The sequence below is a fragment of the Anas platyrhynchos genome, chromosome 32 (genome assembly GCF_047663525.1).
Source record: "Anas platyrhynchos isolate ZD024472 breed Pekin duck chromosome 32, IASCAAS_PekinDuck_T2T, whole genome shotgun sequence".
Lineage (NCBI taxonomy): Eukaryota > Metazoa > Chordata > Aves > Anseriformes > Anatidae > Anas > Anas platyrhynchos.
Genome location: NC_092619.1, coordinates 6,273,606 through 6,299,263, shown reverse-complemented (window position 1 = coordinate 6,299,263; position 25,658 = coordinate 6,273,606).

Genomic DNA, 25,658 nt, shown 5'->3' with positions numbered 1-25,658 from the left:
TGCTCTGGGCACCCAACATGGCCTCCCGGAAGCCTGCTGCCGGAAAACTATATTTACCAGCATTCCTTGGACAGCCGGCACAGCCAAGCACGGGCCGAGTTTTCAAGAATTACATTTACCAGCACGCACTGTAACCCTAGCCCTTACCGCCTTTACAAAAAAGCCTCAAGCCCTAACCCTAAAAATCCTCAAAACCCCTACAGACATAACCCAAAATATTTACCACACTAAACACCTGAAGACCTATGCCTAAAACTCCTAACCCAATAAATTAAGACGTTCAAATCCCAAGCCCACAAAATTAAGACGTTCAAATCCCAAGCCCAAAAAATAGGAGTCTCAAAACCTAAACCCAAAAACTAAAACCTAAAAACCCAAAAACCTAAACCCAAAAACGCTCCAAACACTAATCCAAAAAAATAAGACGCTCAAAGCACTAACACAAAATATTAAGATGCTCAAAACCCTAAGGCAAAAAATTAAGATGCTCCAAACCCTAACCCAAAAAATTAGGACACTCAAAACCCTAACCCTGGAGAACCTAACCTGAAAAAATAAATAAATAAATAAATAAATAAATAAAAATAAAATTTTAAAACCCTAACCCTAAATAATTGACCAAAAAGAAAACCCTAAGACCCTAACCCTAAAAAACCTTTCAACACTTGTCCTGGTTTCAGTTAGCACAGAATTAATTTTCTTCCTAGTAGCTGGTGGAATGCTGTGTTTTGGCTTAGGATGAGAAGAGTGCTGATAACACCCCGATGCTTTAATTGTTGCAGAGCAGTGCTTATACTAAGTCAAGGACATCTCAGCCTTTTGCTCTGTCCTGCCAACGGGCAGGCTGGGGGTGCAGTAAGAGCTGGGAGGGGACAGACCCAGGACAGGTGACCCAAACTAGCCAAAGGGGTATTCCATACCATCTGACGTCATGCTAAACAATATATAGGGGTGGCTAGCTGGGGGGAGGGGGCCGGACTGCTCGGGGTTAGGCTGGGCATCGGTCAGCGAGTGGTGAGCAATTGCATTGTGCATCACTTGTTTGTACATACTATTACTTTCGTATTATCACCATTGTATCATTATTATTATTTTTGTTATTATTATTTTCCTGTCTTATTAAACTGTCTTTATCTCAACTCACGGGCTTCACTCTCCATTTCTCTCCCCCGTCCCAGAGAGGGAGGGGGGAGGGTGAGCGAACGGCTGCGTGGTGTTTAGCTGCCGGCCGGGTTAAACCACGACAACACTACAACCCATAAACTCTAAAACCCTAACACACTAACCCTGAAAAACTTAAAACCTTAACCCCCAAATCCCTAAAATACTAACCGTTAAAAATCCAAACCTAAACAACTTAAAATCCTAAACATAAACCCTGAGCATACTTACCCTGAAACCCAACCCTAGTGCCCTACCCCTGAAACCTTAAAAGCGTCAATCAATCTTTGGAAAATAACATAGGCTCAGGAGAGGATCTCACTACGCTTACCCTGACTCTGACCCTGACCCTGACCCTAACCCTAACCCTAACCCCTAACCCTAACCATAACCCTAACCCTAACCCCTAATCCTAACCCTAACCCTAAGCCTAACCCCTAACCCTAACCCCTAACCCTACCCCCCTAACACTACCCCTAACCCCCTAACGATAACCCTAGCCCTAACCCTAACGAACCCTAACCCTAAACCAAAACCCTAACCCTAACCCCCTGGCAACCGCACCCCGCACACTTGGTTCCCCCCTCATTTTGGTTCGCCCCCCCCCCCCCCCCTTGGGTTCCCCTCAAACCCCATGGACCCGCCCCGGTGCGCCCCGCAAATGCGTCCCCCCGGCAACCGCACCCCGCACACTTGGTTCCCCCCCTCAATTTGGTTCCTGCCCCGGTGCGCCCCGCAAATGCGTCCCCCCGGCAACCGCACCCCGCACACTTGGTTCCCCCCCTCAATTTGGTTCCTGCCCCGGTGCGCCCCGCAAATGCGTCCCCCCGGCAACCGCACCCCGCACACTTGGTTCCCCCCTTATTTTGGTTCCTCCCCCGGTGCGCCCCGCAAATGCGTCCCCCCGGCAACCGCACCCCGCACACTTGGTTCCCCCCACATTTTGGTTCCTCCCCCGGTGCGCCCCGTAAATGCATCCCCCCGGCAACCGCACCCCGCACACTTGGTTCCCCCCACATTTTGGTTCCCCCCCGGTGCTCCCCGCAAATGCATCCCCCCGGCAACCGCACCCCGTACACTTGGTTCCCCCCTCATTATGGTTCCCCCCACGGTGCGCTCCGCAAATGCGTCCCCCCGGCAAGCGCACCCCGCACACTTGGTTTTCCCCTCATTATGGTTCCCCCCCCGGTGCGCCCCGCAAATGCGTCCCCCCGGCAACCGCTCCCCGCACACTTCGTTCCCCCCTTATTTTGGTTCCTCCCCCGGTGCGCCCCGCAAATGCGTCCCCCCGGCAACCGCACCCCGCACACTTGGTCCCCCCCCTCAATTTGGTTCCTGCCCCGGTGCGCCCCGCAAATGCGTCCCCCCGGCAACCGCACCCCGCACACTTGGTTCCCCCCACATTTTGGTTCCCCCCCGGTGCGCCCTGCAAATGCGTCCCCCCGGCAACCGCACCCCGTACACTTGGTTCCCCCCTCATTATGGTTCCCCCCCGGTGCGCTCCGCAAATGCGTCCCCCCGGCAAGCGCACCCCGTACACTTGGTTCCCCCCTCATTATGGTTCCCCCCCGGTGCGCCCCGCAAATGCGTCCCCCCGGCAAGCGCACCCTGCACACTTGGTTTTTCCCTCATTTTGGTTCCCCCCAACCCTTGGGGTCCCCCCAAGCCCCAAGGACCCCCCCCCCTTGGTGCCCCCCCCCCAATTTTGTACCCCCTGCCGTCCTACCCGTGCCCGCAGCAGCCGCTTGCGCTCCGCCAGCGCCTCCCGCACCCGACGCTGCATCTCGGCCAGGTGACGGCAGGCGCTGGGGAGGGGGGGAATAAATTGGGGGGGGTCAATTTGGGGGGGGTCTGGGGGCATTTGGGGGGCTGGGGGCGCATTTAGGGGGCGGAGGGGACTGGTTCTCACCTGTAGGACTCGGCGTCGAGCCCCCCCGGGGGCAGCTGCAGGGCCAGGATGCCTGGGGGGGTGCGGGGGGGGGCATGTCAGCACCCCCCAGACCGAAACCCCAAAACCGCTGCCGTTGACCCCAAAACCGCCGCCGTTGACCCCAAGGTGGCCGCTGGTGACGCCGGTAGGGCCACCGGGCGCCCCGCGGGCCACTGAGAGCGGAAGACGGGCATGAAGCTGCCGGTGGACGGCGGCCACGCTAAAAGGCTAGGTCAGCCGCGGGTTGGGGCTCTGGGGGGGGCACCCCATAGGGTCACAACCCCCCCAAAACCCCCCCGGCCCCATAGAGACCCCCCCCAGCCCCACAGATCCCACCCCAAACCCTGTAGGTGCTCCCCCAAACCCTACAGGCACCTTCTCCAGATGTTCCCCACAACCTCCCAGCCCCACAAGTACAATGTGTCCGGGCGGCGCCGCGCTAAAATGTGTCCCCGGGCGCCGCGCTAAAATGTGTCTGGGCGGCGGCGCGCTAAAATGTGCCCTAACCCTAACCCTAACCCTAACCCTGCATTTCCAGGCATGCTCTGGGCACCCAACATGGCCTCCCGGAAGCCTGCTGCCGGAAAACTATATTTACCAGCATTCCTTGGACAGCCGGCACAGCCAAGCACGGGCCGAGTTTTCAAGAATTACATTTACCAGCACGCACTGTAACCCTAGCCCTTACCGCCTTTACAAAAAAGCCTCAAGCCCTAACCCTAAAAATCCTCAAAACCCCTACAGACATAACCCAAAATATTTACCACACTAAACACCTGAAGACCTATGCCTAAAACTCCTAACCCAATAAATTAAGACGTTCAAATCCCAAGCCCTCAAAATTAAGACGTTCAAATCCCAAGCCCAAAAAATAGGACTCTCAAAACCTAAACCCAAAAACTAAAACCTAAAAACCCAAAAACCTAAACCCAAAAACGCTCCAAACACTAATCCAAAAAAATAAGACGCTCAAAGCACTAACACAAAATATTAAGATGCTCAAAACCCTAACGCAAAAAATTAAGATGCTCCAAACCCTAACCCAAAAAATTAGGACACTCAAAACCCTAACCCTGGAGAACCTAACCTGAAAAAAAAAATAAATAAATAAATAAATAAATAAATAAAAATAAAATTTTAAAACCCTAACCCTAAATAATTGACCAAAAAGAAAACCCTAAGACCCTAACCCTAAAAAACCTTTCAACACTTGTCCTGGTTTCAGTTAGCACAGAATTAATTTTCTTCCTAGTAGCTGGTGGAATGCTGTGTTTTGGCTTAGGATGAGAAGAGTGCTGATAACACCCCGATGCTTTAATTGTTGCAGAGCAGTGCTTATACTAAGTCAAGGACATCTCAGCCTTTTGCTCTGTCCTGCCAACGGGCAGGCTGGGGGTGCAGTAAGAGCTGGGAGGGGACAGACCCAGGACAGGTGACCCAAACTAGCCAAAGGGGTATTCCATACCATCTGACGTCATGCTAAACAATATATAGGGGTGGCTAGCTGGGGGGAGGGGGCCGGACTGCTCGGGGTTAGGCTGGGCATCGGTCAGCGAGTGGTGAGCAATTGCATTGTGCATCACTTGTTTGTACATACTATTACTTTCGTATTATCACCATTGTATCATTATTATTATTATTGTTATTATTATTTTTGTTATTATTATTTTCCTGTCTTATTAAACTGTCTTTATCTCAACTCACGGGCTTCACTCTCCATTTCTCTCCCCCGTCCCAGAGAGGGAGGGGGGAGGGTGAGCGAACGGCTGCGTGGTGTTTAGCTGCCGGCCGGGTTAAACCACGACAACACTACAACCCATAAACTCTAAAACCCTAACACACTAACCCTGAAAAACTTAAAACCTTAACCCCCAAATCCCTAAAATACTAACCGTTAAAAATCCAAACCTAAACAACTTAAAATCCTAAACATAAACCCTGAGCATACTTACCCTGAAACCCAACCCTAGTGCCCTACCCCTGAAACCTTAAAAGCGTCAATCAATCTTTGGAAAATAACATAGGCTCAGGAGAGGATCTCACTACGCTTACCCTGACTCTGACCCTGACCCTGACCCTAACCCTAACCCTAACCCTAACCCTAACCCTAACCCTAACCCTAACCCTAACCCTAACCCCTAACCCTAACCCTAACCCCTAATCCTAACCCTAACCCTAAGCCTAACCCCTAACCCTAACCCCTAACCCTACCCCCCTAACACTACCCCTAACCCCCTAACGATAACCCTAGCCCTAACCCTAACGAACCCTAACCCTAAACCAAAACCCTAACCCTAACCCCCTGGCAACCGCACCCCGCACACTTGGTTCCCCCCTCATTATGGTTCGCCCCCCCCCCCCCCCTTGGGTTCCCCTCAAACCCCATGGACCCGCCCCGGTGCGCCCCGCAAATGCGTCCCCCCGGCAACCGCACCCCGCACACTTGGTTCCCCCCCTCAATTTGGTTCCTGCCCCGGTGCGCCCCGCAAAAGCGTCCCCCCGGCAACCGCACCCCGCACACTTGGTTCCCCCCTTATTTTGGTTCCTCCCCCGGTGCGCTCCGCAAATGCGTCCCCCCTGCAAGCGCACCCCGCACACTTGGTTTTCCCCTCATTTTGGTTCCCCCCAACCCTTGGGGTCCCCCCAAGCCCCATGGACCCCCCCCCCTTGGTGCCCCCCCCCAATTTTGTACCCCCTGCCGTCCTACCCGTGCCCGCAGCAGCCGCTCGCGCTCCGCCAGCGCCTCCCGCACCCGACGCTGCATCTCGGCCAGGTGACGGCAGGCGCTGGGGAGGGGGGGAATAAATTGGGGGGGGTCAATTTGGGGGGGGTCTGGGGGCATTTGGGGGGCTGGGGGCGCATTTAGGGGGCGGAGGGGACTGGTTCTCACCTGTAGGACTCGGCGTCGAGCCCCCCCGGGGGCAGCTGCAGGGCCAGGATGCCTGGGGGGGTGCGGGGGGGGGCATGTCAGCACCCCCCAGACCGAAACCCCAAAACCGCTGCCGTTGACCCCAAAACCGCCGCCGTTGACCCCAAGGTGGCCGCTGGTGACGCCGGTAGGGCCACCGGGCGCCCCGCGGGCCACTGAGAGCGGAAGACGGGCATGAAGCTGCCGGTGGACGGCGGCCACGCTAAAATGCTAGGTCAGCCGCGGGTTGGGGCTCTGGGGGGGGCACCCCATAGGGTCACAACCCCCCCAAAACCCCCCCGGCCCCATAGAGACCCCCCCCAGCCCCACAGATCCCACCCCAAACCCTGTAGGTGCTCCCCCAAACCCTACAGGCACCTTCTCCAGATGTTCCCCACAACCTCCCAGCCCCACAAGTACAATGTGTCCGGGCGGCGCCGCGCTAAAATGTGTCCCCGGGCGCCGCGCTAAAATGTGTCTGGGCGGCGGCGCGCTAAAATGTGCCCTAACCCTAACCCTAACCCTGCATTTCCAGGCATGCTCTGGGCACCCAACATGGCCTCCCGGAAGCCTGCTGCCGGAAAACTATATTTACCAGCATTCCTTGGACAGCCGGCACAGCCAAGCACGGGCCGAGTTTTCAAGAATTACATTTACCAGCACGCACTGTAACCCTAGCCCTTACCGCCTTTACAAAAAAGCCTCAAGCCCTAACCCTAAAAATCCTCAAAACCCCTACAGACATAACCCAAAATATTTACCACACTAAACACCTGAAGACCTATGCCTAAAACTCCTAACCCAATAAATTAAGACGTTCAAATCCCAAGCCCACAAAATTAAGACGTTCAAATCCCAAGCCCAAAAAATAGGACTCTCAAAACCTAAACCCAAAAACTAAAACCTAAAAACCCAAAAACCTAAACCCAAAAACGCTCCAAACACTAATCCAAAAAAATAAGACGCTCAAAGCACTAACGCAAAATATTAAGATGCTCAAAACCCTAACGCAAAAAATTAAGATGCTCCAAACCCTAACCCAAAAAATTAGGACACTCAAAACCCTAACCCTGGAGAACCTAACCTGAAAAAATAAATAAATAAAATAAAATAAAATAAAATTTTAAAACCCTAACCCTAAATAATTGACCAAAAAGAAAACCCTAAGACCCTAACCCTAAAAAACCTTTCAACACTTGTCCTGGTTTCAGTTAGCACAGAATTAATTTTCTTCCTAGTAGCTGGTGGAATGCTGTGTTTTGGCTTAGGATGAGAAGAGTGCTGATAACACCCCGATGCTTTAATTGTTGCAGAGCAGTGCTTATACTAAGTCAAGGACATCTCAGCCTTTTGCTCTGTCCTGCCAACGGGCAGGCTGGGGGTGCAGTAAGAGCTGGGAGGGGACAGACCCAGGACAGGTGACCCAAACTAGCCAAAGGGGTATTCCATACCATCTGACGTCATGCTAAACAATATATAGGGGTGGCTAGCTGGGGGGAGGGGGCCGGACTGCTCGGGGTTAGGCTGGGCATCGGTCAGCGAGTGGTGAGCAATTGCATTGTGCATCACTTGTTTGTACATACTATTACTTTCGTATTATCACCATTGTATCATTATTATTATTATTGTTATTATTATTTTTGTTATTATTATTTTCCTGTCTTATTAAACTGTCTTTATCTCAACTCACGGGCTTCACTCTCCATTTCTCTCCCCCGTCCCAGAGAGGGAGGGGGGAGGGTGAGCGAACGGCTGCGTGGTGTTTAGCTGCCGGCCGGGTTAAACCACGACAACACTACAACCCATAAACTCTAAAACCCTAACACACTAACCCTGAAAAACTTAAAACCTTAACCCCCAAATCCCTAAAATACTAACCGTTAAAAATCCAAACCTAAACAACTTAAAATCCTAAACATAAACCCTGAGCATACTTACCCTGAAACCCAACCCTAGTGCCCTACCCCTGAAACCTTAAAAGCGTCAATCAATCTTTGGAAAATAACATAGGCTCAGGAGAGGATCTCACTACGCTTACCCTGACTCTGACCCTGACCCTGACCCTAACCCTAACCCTAACCCCTAACCCTAACCCTAACCCTAACCCTAACCCTAACCCTAACCCTAACCCTAACCCCTAATCCTAACCCTAACCCTAAGCCTAACCCCTAACCCTAACCCCTAACCCTACCCCCCTAACACTACCCCTAACCCCCTAACGATAACCCTAGCCCTAACCCTAACGAACCCTAACCCTAAACCAAAACCCTAACCCTAACCCCCTGGCAACCGCACCCCGCACACTTGGTTCCCCCCTCATTTTGGTTCGCCCCCCCCCCCTCCCTTGGGTTCCCCTCAAACCCCATGGACCCGCCCTGGTGCGCCCCGCAAATGCGTCCCCCCGGCAACCGCACCCCGCACACTTGGATCCCCCCCTCAATTTGGTTCCTGCCCCGGTGCGCCCCGCAAAAGCGTCCCCCCGGCAACCGCACCCCGCACACTTGGTTCCCCCCTTATTTTTGTTCCTCCCCCGGTGCGCTCCGCAAATGCGTCCCCCCGGCAAGCGCACCCCGCACACTTGATTTTCCCCTCATTTTGGTTCCCCCCAACCCTTGGGGTCCCCCCAAGCCCCATGGACCCCCCCCCCTTGGTGCCCCCCCCCCAATTTTGAACCCCCTGCCGTCCTACCCGTGCCCGCAGCAGCCGCTCGCGCTCCGCCAGCGCCTCCCGCACCCGACGCTGCATCTCGGCCAGGTGACGGCAGGCGCTGGGGAGGGGGGGAATAAATTGTGGGGGGTCAATTGGGGGGGGTCTGGGGGCATTTGGGGGGCTGGGGGCGCATTTAGGGGGCGGAGGGGACTGGTTCTCACCTGTAGGACTCGGCGTCGAGCCCCCCCGGGGGCAGCTGCAGGGCCAGGATGCCTGGGGGTGTGCGGGGGGGGGCATGTCAGCACCCCCCAGACCGAAACCCCAAAACCGCTGCCGTTGACCCCAAAACCGCCGCCGTTGACCCCAAGGTGGCCGCTGGTGACGCCGGTAGGGCCACCGGGCGCCCCGCGGGCCACTGAGAGCGGAAGACGGGCATGAAGCTGCCGGTGGACGGCGGCCACGCTAAAATGCTAGGTCAGCCGCGGGTTGGGGCTCTGGGGGGGGCACCCCATAGGGTCACAACCCCCCCAAAACCCCCCCGGCCCCATAGAGACCCCCCCCAGCCCCACAGATCCCACCCCAAACCCTGTAGGTGCTCCCCCAAACCCTACAGGCACCTTCTCCAGATGTTCCCCACAACCTCCCAGCCCCACAAGTACAATGTGTCCGGGCGGCGCCGCGCTAAAATGTGTCCCCGGGCGCCGCGCTAAAATGTGTCTGGGCGGCGGCGCGCTAAAATGTGCCCTAACCCTAACCCTAACCCTGCATTTCCAGGCATGCTCTGGGCACCCAACATGGCCTCCCGGAAGCCTGCTGCCGGAAAACTATATTTACCAGCATTCCTTGGACAGCCGGCACAGCCAAGCACGGGCCGAGTTTTCAAGAATTACATTTACCAGCACGCACTGTAACCCTAGCCCTTACCGCCTTTACAAAAAAGCCTCAAGCCCTAACCCTAAAAATCCTCAAAACCCCTACAGACATAACCCAAAATATTTACCACACTAAACACCTGAAGACCTATGCCTAAAACTCCTAACCCAATAAATTAAGACGTTCAAATCCCAAGCCCACAAAATTAAGACGTTCAAATCCCAAGCCCAAAAAATAGGACTCTCAAAACCTAAACCCAAAAACTAAAACCTAAAAACCCAAAAACCTAAACCCAAAAACGCTCCAAACACTAATCCAAAAAAATAAGACGCTCAAAGCACTAACGCAAAATATTAAGATGCTCAAAACCCTAACGCAAAAAATTAAGATGCTCCAAACCCTAACCCAAAAAATTAGGACACTCAAAACCCTAACCCTGGAGAACTTAACCTGAAAAAATAAATAAATAAATAAATAAAAATAAAATTTTAAAACCCTAACCCTAAATAATTGACCAAAAAGAAAACCCTAAGACCCTAACCCTAAAAAACCTTTCAACACTTGTCCTGGTTTCAGTTAGCACAGAATTAATTTTCTTCCTAGTAGCTGGTGGAATGCTGTGTTTTGGCTTAGGATGAGAAGAGTGCTGATAACACCCCGATGCTTTAATTGTTGCAGAGCAGTGCTTATACTAAGTCAAGGACATCTCAGCCTTTTGCTCTGTCCTGCCAACGGGCAGGCTGGGGGTGCAGTAAGAGCTGGGAGGGGACAGACCCAGGACAGGTGACCCAAACTAGCCAAAGGGGTATTCCATACCATCTGACGTCATGCTAAACAATATATAGGGGTGGCTAGCTGGGGGGAGGGGGCCGGACTGCTCGGGGTTAGGCTGGGCATCGGTCAGCGAGTGGTGAGCAATTGCATTGTGCATCACTTGTTTGTACATACTATTACTTTCGTATTATCACCATTGTATCATTATTATTATTATTGTTATTATTATTTTTGTTATTATTATTTTCCTGTCTTATTAAACTGTCTTTATCTCAACTCACGGGCTTCACTCTCCATTTCTCTCCCCCGTCCCAGAGAGGGAGGGGGGAGGGTGAGCGAACGGCTGCGTGGTGTTTAGCTGCCGGCCGGGTTAAACCACGACAACACTACAACCCATAAACTCTAAAACCCTAACACACTAACCCTGAAAAACTTAAAACCTTAACCCCCAAATCCCTAAAATACTAACCGTTAAAAATCCAAACCTAAACAACTTAAAATCCTAAACATAAACCCTGAGCATACTTACCCTGAAACCCAACCCTAGTGCCCTACCCCTGAAACCTTAAAAGCGTCAATCAATCTTTGGAAAATAACATAGGCTCAGGAGAGGATCTCACTACGCTTACCCTGACTCTGACCCTGACCCTGACCCTAACCCTAACCCTAACCCCTAACCCTAACCCTAACCCTAACCCTAACCCTAACCCTAACCCCTAACCCTAACCCTAACCCCTAATCCTAACCCTAACCCTAAGCCTAACCCCTAACCCTAACCCCTAACCCTACCCCCCTAACACTACCCCTAACCCCCTAACGATAACCCTAGCCCTAACCCTAACGAACCCTAACCCTAAACCAAAACCCTAACCCTAAACCCCTGGCAACCGCACCCCGCACACTTGGTTCCCCCCTCATTTTGGTTCGCCCCCCCCCCTCCATTGGGTTCCCCTCAAACCCCATGGACCCGCCCCGGTGCGCCCCGCAGATGCGTCCCCCCGGCAACCGCACCCCGCACACTTGGTTCCCCCCCTCAATTTGGTTCCCCCCCCCGGTGCGCCCCGCAAATGCGTCCCCCCGGCAACCGCACCCCGTACACTTGGTTCCCCCCTCATTATGGTTCCCCCCCTGGTGCGCTCCGCAAATGCGTCCCCCCGGCAAACGCACCCCGCACGCTTGGTTTTCCCCTCATTTTGGTTCCCCCCAACCCTTGGGGTCCCCCCAAGCCCCATGGACCCCCCCCCCTTGGTGCCCCCCCCCCAATTTTGTACCCCCTGCCGTCCTACCCGTGCCCGCAGCAGCCGCTCGCGCTCTGCCAGCGCCTCCCGCACCCGACGCTGCATCTCGGCCAGGTGACGGCAGGCGCTGGGGAGGGGGGGAATAAATTGGGGGGGGTCAATTTGGGGGGGGTCTGGGGGCATTTGGGGGGCTGGGGGCGCATTTAGGGGGCGGAGGGGACTGGTTCTCACCTGTAGGACTCGGCGTCGAGCCCCCCCGGGGGCAGCTGCAGGGCCAGGATGCCTGGGGGGGTGCGGGGGGGGGCATGTCAGCACCCCCCAGACCGAAACCCCAAAACCGCTGCCGTTGACCCCAAAACCGCCGCCGTTGACCCCAAGGTGGCCGCTGGTGACGCCGGTAGGGCTACCGTGCGCCCCGCGGGCCACTGAGAGCGGAAGACGGGCATGAAGCTGCCGGTGGACGGCGGCCACGCTAAAATGCTAGGTCAGCCGCGGGTTGGGGCTCTGGGGGGGGCACCCCATAGGGTCACAACCCCCCCAAAACCCCCCCGGCCCCATAGAGACCCCCCCCAGCCCCACAGATCCCACCCCAAACCCTGTAGGTGCTCCCCCAAACCCTACAGGCACCTTCTCCAGATGTTCCCCACAACCTCCCAGCCCCACAAGTACAATGTGTCCGGGCGGCGCCGCGCTAAAATGTGTCCCCGGGCACCGCGCTAAAATGTGTCTGGGCGGCGGCGCGCTAAAATGTGCCCTAACCCTAACCCTAACCCTAACCCTAACCCTGCATTTCCAGGCATGCTCTGGGCACCCAACATGGCCTCCCGGAAGCCTGCTGCCGGAAAACTATATTTACCAGCATTCCTTGGACAGCCGGCACAGCCAAGCACGGGCCGAGTTTTCAAGAATTACATTTACCAGCACGCACTGTAACCCTAGCCCTTACCGCCTTTACAAAAAAGCCTCAAGCCCTAACCCTAAAAATCCTCAAAACCCCTACAGACATAACCCAAAATATTTACCACACTAAACACCTGAAGACCTATGCCTAAAACTCCTAACCCAATAAATTAAGACGTTCAAATCCCAAGCCCACAAAATTAAGACGTTCAAATCCCAAGCCCAAAAAATAGGACTCTCAAAACCTAAACCCAAAAACTAAAACCTAAAAACCCAAAAACCTAAACCCAAAAACGCTCCAAACACTAATCCAAAAAAATAAGACGCTCAAAGCACTAACACAAAATATTAAGATGCTCAAAACCCTAACGCAAAAAATTAAGATGCTCCAAACCCTAACCCAAAAAATTAGGACACTCAAATCCCTAACCCTGGAGAACCTAACCTGAAAAAATAAATAAATAAATAAATAAATAAATAAATAAAAATAAAATTTTAAAACCCTAACCCTAAATAATTGACCAAAAAGAAAACCCTAAGACCCTAACCCTAAAAAACCTTTCAACACTTGTCCTGGTTTCAGTTAGCACAGAATTAATTTTCTTCCTAGTAGCTGGTGGAATGCTGTGTTTTGGCTTAGGATGAGAAGAGTGCTGATAACACCCCGATGCTTTAATTGTTGCAGAGCAGTGCTTATACTAAGTCAAGGACATCTCAGCCTTTTGCTCTGTCCTGCCAACGGGCAGGCTGGGGGTGCAGTAAGAGCTGGGAGGGGACAGACCCAGGACAGGTGACCCAAACTAGCCAAAGGGGTATTCCATACCATCTGACGTCATGCTAAACAATATATAGGGGTGGCTAGCTGGGGGGAGGGGGCCGGACTGCTCGGGGTTAGGCTGGGCATCGGTCAGCGAGTGGTGAGCAATTGCATTGTGCATCACTTGTTTGTACATACTATTACTTTCGTATTATCACCATTGTATCATTATTATTATTATTGTTATTATTATTTTTGTTATTATTATTTTCCTGTCTTATTAAACTGTCTTTATCTCAACTCACGGGCTTCACTCTCCATTTCTCTCCCCCGTCCCAGAGAGGGAGGGGGGAGGGTGAGCGAACGGCTGCGTGGTGTTTAGCTGCCGGCCGGGTTAAACCACGACAACACTACAACCCATAAACTCTAAAACCCTAACACACTAACCCTGAAAAACTTAAAACCTTAACCCCCAAATCCCTAAAATACTAACCGTTAAAAATCCAAACCTAAACAACTTAAAATCCTAAACATAAACCCTGAGCATACTTACCCTGAAACCCAACCCTAGTGCCCTACCCCTGAAACCTTAAAAGCGTCAATCAATCTTTGGAAAATAACATAGGCTCAGGAGAGGATCTCACTACGCTTACCCTGACTCTGACCCTGACCCTGACCCTAACCCTAACCCTAACCCCTAACCCTAACCCTAACCCTAAGCCTAACCCCTAACCCTAACCCCTAACCCTACCCCCCTAACACTACCCCTAACCCCCTAACGATAACCCTAGCCCTAACCCTAACGAACCCTAACCCTAAACCAAAACCCTAACCCTAACCCCCCGGCAACCGCACCCCGCACACTTGGTTCCCCCCTCAGTTTGGTTCCTCCCCCGGTGCGCTCCGCAAATGCGTCCCCCCGGCAAGCGCACCCCGCACACTTGGTTTTCCCCTCATTTTGGTTCCCCCCAACCCTTGGGGTCCCCCCAAGCCCCATGGACCCCCCCCCCCTTGGTGCCCCCCCCCAATTTTGTACCCCCCACCGTCTTACCCGTGCCCGCAGCAGCCGCTCGCGCTCCGCCAGCGCCTCCCGCACCCGACGCTGCATCTCGGCCAGGTGGAGGCAGGCGCTGGGGAGGGGGGAATAAATTGGGGGGGGTCAATTTGGGGGGGGTCTGGGGGCATTTGGGGGGCTGGGGGCGAATTTGGGGGCATTTGGGGGGCTGGGGGCGCATTTAGGGGGCGGAGGGGACTGGTTCTCACCTGTAGGACTCGGCGTCGAGCCCCCCCGGGGGCAGCTGCAGGGCCAGGATGCCTGGGGGGGTGCGGGGGGGGGCATGTCAGCACCCCCCAGACCGAAACCCCAAAACCGCTGCCGTTGACCCCAAAACCGCCGCCGTTGACCCCAAGGTGGCCGCTGGTGACGCCGGTAGGGCCACCGGGCGCCCCGCGGGCCACTGAGAGCGGAAGACGGGCATGAAGCTGCCGGTGGACGGCGGCCACGCTAAAATGCTAGGTCAGCCGCGGGTTGGGGCTCTGGGGGGGGCACCCCATAGGGTCACAACCCCCCCAAAACCCCCCCGGCCCCATAGAGACCCCCCCCAGCCCCACAGATCCCACCCCAAACCCTGTAGGTGCTCCCCCAAACCCTACAGGCACCTTCTCCAGATGTTCCCCACAACCTCCCAGCCCCACAAGTACAATGTGTCCGGGCGGCGCCGCGCTAAAATATGTCCCCGGGCGCCGCGCTAAAATGTGTCTGGGCGGCGGCACGCTAAAATGTGCCCTAACCCTAACCCTAACCCTAACCCTGCATTTCCAGGCATGCTCTGGGCACCCAACATGGCCTCCCGGAAGCCTGCTGCCGGAAAACTATATTTACCAGCATTCCTTGGACAGCCGGCACAGCCAATCACGGGCCGAGTTTTCAAGAATTACATTTACCAGCACGCACTGTAACCCTAGCCCTTACCGCCTTTACAAAAAAGCCTCAAGCCCTAACCCTAAAAATCCTCAAAACCCCTACAGACATAACCCAAAATATTTACCACACTAAACACCTGAAGACCTATGCCTAAAACTCCTAACCCAATAAATTAAGACGTTCAAATCCCAAGCCCACAAAATTAAGACGTTCAAATCCCAAGCCCAAAAACTAGGACTCTCAAAACCTAAACCCAAAAACTAAAACCTAAAAACCCAAAAACCTAAACCCAAAAACGCTCCAAACACTAATCCAAAAAAATAAGACGCTCAAAGCACTAACACAAAATATTAAGATGCTCAAAACCCTAACGCAAAAAATTAAGATGCTCCAAACCCTAACCCAAAAAATTAGGACACTCAAATCCCTAACCCTGGAGAACCTAACCTGAAAAAAAAAAAAAATAAATAAATAAATAAATAAATAAAAATAAAATTTTAAAACCCTAACCCTAAATAATTGACCAAAAAGAAAACCCTAAGACCCTAACCCTAAAAAACCTTTCAACACTTGTCCTGGTTTCAGTTAGCACAGAATTAATTTTCTTCCTAGTAGCTGGTGGAATGCTGTGTTTTGGCTTAGGATGAGAAGAGTGCTGATAACACCCCGATGCTTTAATTGTTGCAGAGCAGTGCTTATACTAAGTCAAGGACATCTCAGCCTTTTGCTCTGTCCTGCCAACGGGCAGGCTGGGGGTGCAGTAAGAGCTGGGAGGGGACAGACCCAGGACAGGTGACCCAAACTAGCCAAAGGGGTATTCCATACCATCTGACGTCATGCTAAACAATATATAGGGGTGGCTAGCTGGGGGGAGGGGGCCGGACTGCTCGGGGTTAGGCTGGGCATCGGTCAGCGAGTGGTGAGCAATTGCATTGTGCATCACTTGTTTGTACATACTATTACTTTCGTATTATCACCATTGTATCATTATTATTATTATTGTTATTATTATTTTTGTTATTATTATTTTCCTGTCTTATTAAACTGTCTTTATCTCAACTCACGGGCTTCACTCTCCATTTCTCTCCCCCGTCCCAGAGAGGGAGGGGGGAGGGTGAGCGAACGGCTGCGTGGTGTTTAGCTGCCGGCCGGGTTAAACCACGACAACACTACAACCCATAAACTCTAAAACCCTAACACACTAACCCTGAAAAACTTAAAACCTTAACCCCCAAATCCCTAAAATACTAACCGTTAAAAATCCAAACCTAAACAACTTAAAATCCTAAACATAAACCTGAGCATACTTACCCTGAAACCCAACCCTAGTGCCCTACCCCTGAAACCTTAAAAGCGTCAATCAATCTTTGGAAAATAACATAGGCTCAGGAGAGGATCTCACTACGCTTACCCTGACTCTGACCCTGACCCTGACCCAAACCCTAACCCTAACCCCTAACCCTAACCCTAACCCTAACCCTAACCCTAACCACTAATCCTAACCCTAACCCTAAGCCTAACCCCTAACCCTAACCCCTAACCCTACCCCCCTAACACTACCCCTAACCCCCTAACGATAACCCTAGCCCTAACCCTAACGAACCCTAACCCTAAACCAAAACCCTAACCCTAACCCCCTGGCAACCGCACCCCGCACACTTGGTTCCACCCTCATTTTGGTTCGCCCCCCCCCCCCTCCCTTGGGTTCCCCTCAAACCCCATGGACCCGCCCCGGTGCGCCCCGCAAATGCGTCCCCCCGGCAACCGCACCCCGCACACTTGGTTCCCCCCCTCAATTTGGTTCCTGCCCCGGTGCGCCCCGCAAATGCGTCCCCCCGGCAACCGCACCCCGCACACTTGGTTCCCCCCTTATTTTGGTTCCTCCCCCGGTGCGCCCCGCAAATGCGTCCCCCCGGCAACCGCACCCCGCACACTTGGTTCCCCCCACATTTTGGTTCCCCCCCGGTGCGCCCCACAAATGCGTCCCCCCGGCAACCGCACCCCGTACACTTGGTTCCCCCCTCATTATGGTTCCCCCCCGGTGCGCTCCGCAAATGCGTCCCCCCGGCAAGCGCACCCCGCACACTTGGTTTTCCCCTCATTTTGGTTCCCCCCAACCCTTGGGGTCCCCCCAAGCCCCATGGACCCCCCCCCCTTGGTGCCCCCCCCCCAATTTTGTACCCCCTGCCGTCCTACCCGTGCCCGCAGCAGCCGCTCGCGCTCCGCCAGCGCCTCCCGCACCCGACGCTGCATCTCGGCCAGGTGACGGCAGGCGCTGGGGAGGGGGGGAATAAATTGGGGGGGGTCAATTGGGGGGGGTCTGGGGGCATTTGGGGGGCTGGGGGCGCATTTAGGGGGCGGAGGGGACTGGTTCTCACCTGTAGGACTCGGCGTCGAGCCCCCCCGGGGGCAGCTGCAGGGCCAGGATGCCTGGGGGGGTGCGGGGGGGGGCATGTCAGCACCCCCCAGACCGAAACCCCAAAACCGCTGCTGTTGACCCCAAAACCGCCGCCGTTGACCCCAAGGCGGCCGCTGGTGATGCCGGTAGGGCCACCGGGCGCCCCGCGGGCCACTGAGAGCGGAAGACGGGCATGAAGCTGCCGGTGGACGGCGGCCACGCTAAAATGCTAGGTCAGCCGCGGGTTGGGGCTCTGGGGGGGGCACCCCATAGGGTCACAACCCCCCCAAAACCCCCCCGGCCCCATAGAGACCCCCCCCAGCCCCACAGATCCCACCCCAAACCCTGTAGGTGCTCCCCCAAACCCTACAGGCACCTTCTCCAGATGTTCCCCACAACCTCCCAGCCCCACAAGTACAATGTGTCCGGGCGGCGCCGCGCTAAAATGTGTCCCCGGGCGCCGCGCTAAAATGTGTCTGGGCGGCGGCGCGCTAAAATGTGCCCTAACCCTAACCCTAACCCTAACCCTGCATTTCCAGGCATGCTCTGGGCACCCAACATGGCCTCCCGGAAGCCTGCTGCCGGAAAACTATATTTACCAGCATTCCTTGGACAGCCGGCACAGCCAATCACGGGCCGAGTTTTCAAGAATTACATTTACCAGCACGCACTGTAACCCTAGCCCTTACCGCCTTTACAAAAAAGCCTCAAGCCCTAACCCTAAAAATCCTCAAAACCCCTACAGACATAACCCAAAATATTTACCACACTAAACACCTGAAGACCTATGCCTAAAACTCCTAACCCAATAAATTAAGACGTTCAAATCCCAAGCCCACAAAATTAAGACGTTCAAATCCCAAGCCCAAAAACTAGGACTCTCAAAACCTAAACCCAAAAACTAAAACCTAAAAACCCAAAAACCTAAACCCAAAAACGCTCCAAACACTAATCCAAAAAAATAAGACGCTCAAAGCACTAACACAAAATATTAAGATGCTCAAAACCCTAACGCAAAAAATTAAGATGCTCCAAACCCTAACCCAAAAAATTAGGACACTCAAATCCCTAACCCTGGAGAACCTAACCTGAAAAAAAAAAAAAATAAATAAATAAATAAATAAATAAAAATAAAATTTTAAAACCCTAACCCTAAATAATTGACCAAAAAGAAAACCCTAAGACCCTAACCCTAAAAAACCTTTCAACACTTGTCCTGGTTTCAGTTAGCACAGAATTAATTTTCTTCCTAGTAGCTGGTGGAATGCTGTGTTTTGGCTTAGGATGAGAAGAGTGCTGATAACACCCCGATGCTTTAATTGTTGCAGAGCAGTGCTTATACTAAGTCAAGGACATCTCAGCCTTTTGCTCTGTCCTGCCAACGGGCAGGCTGGGGGTGCAGTAAGAGCTGGGAGGGGACAGACCCAGGACAGGTGACCCAAACTAGCCAAAGGGGTATTCCATACCATCTGACGTCATGCTAAACAATATATAGGGGTGGCTAGCTGGGGGGAGGGGGCCGGACTGCTCGGGGTTAGGCTGGGCATCGGTCAGCGAGTGGTGAGCAATTGCATTGTGCATCACTTGTTTGTACATACTATTACTTTCGTATTATCACCATTGTATCATTATTATTATTATTGTTATTATTATTTTTGTTATTATTATTTTCCTGTCTTATTAAACTGTCTTTATCTCAACTCACGGGCTTCACTCTCCATTTCTCTCCCCCGTCCCAGAGAGGGAGGGGGGAGGGTGAGCGAACGGCTGCGTGGTGTTTAGCTGCCGGCCGGGTTAAACCACGACAACACTACAACCCATAAACTCTAAAACCCTAACACACTAACCCTGAAAAACTTAAAACCTTAACCCCCAAATCCCTAAAATACTAACCGTTAAAAATCCAAACCTAAACAACTTAAAATCCTAAACATAAACCTGAGCATACTTACCCTGAAACCCAACCCTAGTGCCCTACCCCTGAAACCTTAAAAGCGTCAATCAATCTTTGGAAAATAACATAGGCTCAGGAGAGGATCTCACTACGCTTACCCTGACTCTGACCCTGACCCTGACCCAAACCCTAACCCTAACCCCTAACCCTAACCCTAACCCTAACCCTAACCCTAACCACTAATCCTAACCCTAACCCTAAGCCTAACCCCTAACCCTAACCCCTAACCCTACCCCCCTAACACTACCCCTAACCCCCTAACGATAACCCTAGCCCTAACCCTAACGAACCCTAACCCTAAACCAAAACCCTAACCCTAACCCCCTGGCAACCGCACCCCGCACACTTGGTTCCACCCTCATTTTGGTTCGCCCCCCCCCCCCTCCCTTGGGTTCCCCTCAAACCCCATGGACCCGCCCCGGTGCGCCCCGCAAATGCGTCCCCCCGGCAACCGCACCCCGCACACTTGGTTCCCCCCCTCAATTTGGTTCCTGCCCCGGTGCGCCCCGCAAATGCGTCCCCCCGGCAACCGCACCCCGCACACTTGGTTCCCCCCTTATTTTGGTTCCTCCCCCGGTGCGCCCCGCAAATGCGTCCCCCCGGCAACCGCACCCCGCACACTTGGTTCCCCCCACATTTTGGTTCCCCCCCGGTGCGCCCCACAAATGCGTCCCCCCGGCAACCGCACCCCGTACACTTGGTTCCCCCCTCATTATGGTTCCCCCCCGGTGCGCTCCGCAAATGCGTCCCCCCGGCAAGCGCACCCCGCACACTTGGTTTTCCCCTCATTTTGGTTCCCCCCAACCCTTGGGGTCCCCCCAAGCCCCATGGACCCCCCCCCCTTGGTGCCCCCCCCCCAATTTTGTACCCCCTGCCGTCCTACCCGTGCCCGCAGCAGCCGCTCGCGCTCCGCCAGCGCCTCCCGCACCCGACGCTGCATCTCGGCCAGGTGACGGCAGGCGCTGGGGAGGGGGGGAATAAATTGGGGGGGGTCAATTGGGGGGGGTCTGGGGGCATTTGGGGGGCTGGGGGCGCATTTAGGGGGCGGAGGGGACTGGTTCTCACCTGTAGGACTCGGCGTCGAGCCCCCCCGGGGGCAGCTGCAGGGCCAGGATGCCTGAGGGGGTGCGGGGGGGGGCATGTCAGCACCCCCCAGACCGAAACCCCAAAACCGCTGCTGTTGACCCCAAAACCGCCGCCGTTGACCCCAAGGCGGCCGCTGGTGATGCCGGTAGGGCCACCGGGCGCCCCGCGGGCCACTGAGAGCGGAAGACGGGCATGAAGCTGCCGGTGGACGGCGGCCACGCTAAAATGCTAGGTCAGCCGCGGGTTGGGGCTCTGGGGGGGGCACCCCATAGGGTCACAACCCCCCCAAAACCCCCCCGGCCCCATAGAGACCCCCCCCAGCCCCACAGATCCCACCCCAAACCCTGTAGGTGCTCCCCCAAACCCTACAGGCACCTTCTCCAGATGTTCCCCACAACCTCCCAGCCCCACAAGTACAATGTGTCCGGGCGGCGCCGCGCTAAAATGTGTCCCCGGGCGCCGCGCTAAAATGTGTCTGGGCGGCGGCGCGCTAAAATGTGCCCTAACCCTAACCCTAACCCTAACCCTGCATTTCCAGGCATGCTCTGGGCACCCAACATGGCCTCCCGGAAGCCTGCTGCCGGAAAACTATATTTACCAGCATTCCTTGGACAGCCGGCACAGCCAAGCACGGGCCGAGTTTTCAAGAATTACATTTACCAGCACGCACTGTAACCCTAGCCCTTACCGCCTTTACAAAAAAGCCTCAAGCCCTAACCCTAAAAATCCTCAAAACCCCTACAGACATAACCCAAAATATTTACCACACTAAACACCTGAAGACCTATGCCTAAAACTCCTAACCCAATAAATTAAGACGTTCAAATCCCAAGCCCTCAAAATTAAGACGTTCAAATCCCAAGCCCAAAAAATAGGACTCTCAAAACCTAAACCCAAAAACTAAAACCTAAAAACCCAAAAACCTAAACCCAAAAACGCTCCAAACACTAATCCAAAAAAATAAGACGCTCAAAGCACTAACACAAAATATTAAGATGCTCAAAACCCTAACGCAAAAAATTAAGATGCTCCAAACCCTAACCCAAAAAATTAGGACACTCAAAACCCTAACCCTGGAGAACCTAACCTGAAAAAATAAATAAATAAATAAATAAATAAATAAAAATAAAATTTTAAAACCCTAACCCTAAATAATTGACCAAAAAGAAAACCCTAAGACCCTAACCCTAAAAAACCTTTCAACACTTGTCCTGGTTTCAGTTAGCACAGAATTAATTTTCTTCCTAGTAGCTGGTGGAATGCTGTGTTTTGGCTTAGGATGAGAAGAGTGCTGATAACACCCCGATGCTTTAATTGTTGCAGAGCAGTGCTTATACTAAGTCAAGGACATCTCAGCCTTTTGCTCTGTCCTGCCAACGGGCAGGCTGGGGGTGCAGTAAGAGCTGGGAGGGGACAGACCCAGGACAGGTGACCCAAACTAGCCAAAGGGGTATTCCATACCATCTGACGTCATGCTAAACAATATATAGGGGTGGCTAGCTGGGGGGAGGGGGCCGGACTGCTCGGGGTTAGGCTGGGCATCGGTCAGCGAGTGGTGAGCAATTGCATTGTGCATCACTTGTTTGTACATACTATTACTTTCGTATTATCACCATTGTATCATTATTATTATTATTGTTATTATTATTTTTGTTATTATTATTTTCCTGTCTTATTAAACTGTCTTTATCTCAACTCCCGGGCTTCACTCTCCATTTCTCTCCCCCGTCCCAGAGAGGGAGGGGGGAGGGTGAGCGAACGGCTGCGTGGTGTTTAGCTGCCGGCCGGGTTAAACCACGACAACACTACAACCCATAAACTCTAAAACCCTAACACACTAACCCTGAAAAACTTAAAACCTTAACCCCCAAATCCCTAAAATACTAACCGTTAAAAATCCAAACCTAAACAACTTAAAATCCTAAACATAAACCCTGAGCATACTTACCCTGAAACCCAACCCTAGTGCCCTACCCCTGAAACCTTAAAAGCGTCAATCAATCTTTGGAAAATAACATAGGCTCAGGAGAGGATCTCACTACGCTTACCCTGACTCTGACCCTGACCCTGACCCTAACCCTAACCCTAACCCCTAACCCTAACCCTAACCCTAAGCCTAACCCCTAACCCTAACCCCTAACCCTACCCCCCTAACACTACCCCTAACCCCCTAACGATAACCCTAGCCCTAACCCTAACGAACCCTAACCCTAAACCAAAACCCTAACCCTAACCCCCTGGCAACCGCACCCCGCACACTTGGTTCCCCCCTCATTTTGGTTCGCCCCCCCCCCCCCTCCCTTGGGTTCCCCTCAAACCCCATGGACCCGCCCCGGTGCGCCCCGCAAATGCGTCCCCCCGGCAACCGCACCCCGCACACTTGGTTCCCCCCCTCAATTTGGTTCCTGCCCCGGTGCGCCCCGCAAAAGCGTCCCCCCGGCAACCGCACCCCGCACACTTGGTTCCCCCCTTATTTTGGTTCCTCCCACGGTGCGCCCCGCAAATGCGTCCCCCCGGCAACCGCACCCAGCACACTTGGTTCCCCCCTTATTTTGGTTCCTCCCCCGGTGCTCCCCGCAAATTCGTCCCCCCGGCAACCGCACCCCGCACACTTGGTTCCCCCCCTCAATTTGGTTCCTCCCCCGGTGCGCCCCGCAAATGCGTCCCCCCGGCAAGCGCACCCCGTACACTTGGTTCCCCCCTTATTTTGGTTCCTCCCCCGGTGCGCCCCGCAAATGCGTCCCCCCGGCAAGCGCACCCCGCACACTTGGTTTTCCCCTCATTTTGGTTCCCCCCAACCCTTGGGGTCCCCCCAAGCCCCATGGACCCCCCCCCCTTGGTGCCCCCCCCCCAATTTTGTACCCCCTGCCGTCCTACCCGTGCCCGCAGCAGCCGCTCGCGCTCCGCCAGCGCCTCCCGCACCCGACGCTGCATCTCGGCCAGGTGACGGCAGGCGCTGGGGAGGGGGGGAATAAATTGTGGGGGGTCAATTTGGGGGGGGTCTGGGGGCATTTGGGGGGCTGGGGGCGCATTTAGGGGGCGGAGGGGACTGGTTCTCACCTGTAGGACTCGGCGTCGAGCCCCCCCGGGGGCAGCTGCAGGGCCAGGATGCCTGGGGGGGTGCGGGGGGGGGCATGTCAGCACCCCCCAGACCGAAACCCCAAAACCGCTGCTGTTGACCCCAAAACCGCCGCCGTTGACCCCAAGGTGGCCGCTGGTGACGCCGGTAGGGCCACCGGGCGCCCCGCGGGCCACTGAGAGCGGAAGACGGGCATGAAGCTGCCAGTGGACAGTGGCCACGCTAAAATGCTAGGTCAGCCGCGGGTTGGGGCTCTGGGGGGGGCACCCCATAGGGTCACAACCCCCCCAAAACCCCCCCCGGCCCCATAGAGACCCCCCCCAGCCCCACAGATCCCACCCCAAACCCTGTAGGTGCTCCCCCAAACCCTACAGGCACCTTCTCCAGATGTTCCCCACAACCTCCCAGCCCCACAAGTACAATGTGTCCGGGCGGCGCCGCGCTAAAATGTGTCCCCGGGCGCCGCGCTAAAATGTGTCTGGGCGGCGGCGCGCTAAAATGTGCCCTAACCCTAACCCTAACCCTAACCCTGCATTTCCAGGCATGCTCTGGGCACCCAACATGGCCTCCCGGAAGCCTGCTGCCGGAAAACTATATTTACCAGCATTCCTTGGACAGCCGGCACAGCCAAGCACGGGCCGAGTTTTCAAGAATTACATTTACCAGCACGCACTGTAACCCTAGCCCTTACCGCCTTTACAAAAAAGCCTCAAGCCCTAACCCTAAAAATCCTCAAAACCCCTACAGACATAACCCAAAATATTTACCACACTAAACACCTGAAGACCTATGCCTAAAACTCCTAACCCAATAAATTAAGACGTTCAAATCCCAAGCCCACAAAATTAAGACGTTCAAATCCCAAGCCCAAAAAATAGGACTCTCAAAACCTAAACCCAAAAACTAAAACCTAAAAACCCAAAAACCTAAACCCAAAAACGCTCCAAACACTAATCCAAAAAAATAAGACGCTCAAAGCACTAACGCAAAATATTAAGATGCTCAAAACCCTAACGCAAAAAATTAAGATGCTCCAAACCCTAACCCAAAAAATTAGGACACTCAAAACCCTAACCCTGGAGAACCTAACCTGAAAAAATAAATAAATAAATAAATAAATAAATAAATAAAAATAAAATTTTAAAACCCTAACCCTAAATAATTGACCAAAAAGAAAACCCTAAGACCCTAACCCTAAAAAACCTTTCAACACTTGTCCTGGTTTCAGTTAGCACAGAATTAATTTTCTTCCTAGTAGCTGGTGGAATGCTGTGTTTTGGCTTAGGATGAGAAGAGTGCTGATAACACCCCGATGCTTTAATTGTTGCAGAGCAGTGCTTATACTAAGTCAAGGACATCTCAGCCTTTTGCTCTGTCCTGCCAACGGGCAGGCTGGGGGTGCAGTAAGAGCTGGGAGGGGACAGACCCAGGACAGGTGACCCAAACTAGCCAAAGGGGTATTCCATACCATCTGACGTCATGCTAAACAATATATAGGGGTGGCTAGCTGGGGGGAGGGGGCCGGACTGCTCGGGGTTAGGCTGGGCATCGGTCAGCGAGTGGTGAGCAATTGCATTGTGCATCACTTGTTTGTACATACTATTACTTTCGTATTATCACCATTGTATCATTATTATTATTATTGTTATTATTATTTTTGTTATTATTATTTTCCTGTCTTATTAAACTGTCTTTATCTCAACTCACGGGCTTCACTCTCCATTTCTCTCCCCCGTCCCAGAGAGGGAGGGGGGAGGGTGAGCGAACGGCTGCGTGGTGTTTAGCTGCCGGCCGGGTTAAACCACGACAACACTACAACCCATAAACTCTAAAACCCTAACACACTAACCCTGAAAAACTTAAAACCTTAACCCCCAAATCCCTAAAATACTAACCGTTAAAAATCCAAACCTAAACAACTTAAAATCCTAAACATAAACCCTGAGCATACTTACCCTGAAACCCAACCCTAGTGCCCTACCCCTGAAACCTTAAAAGCGTCAATCAATCTTTGGAAAATAACATAG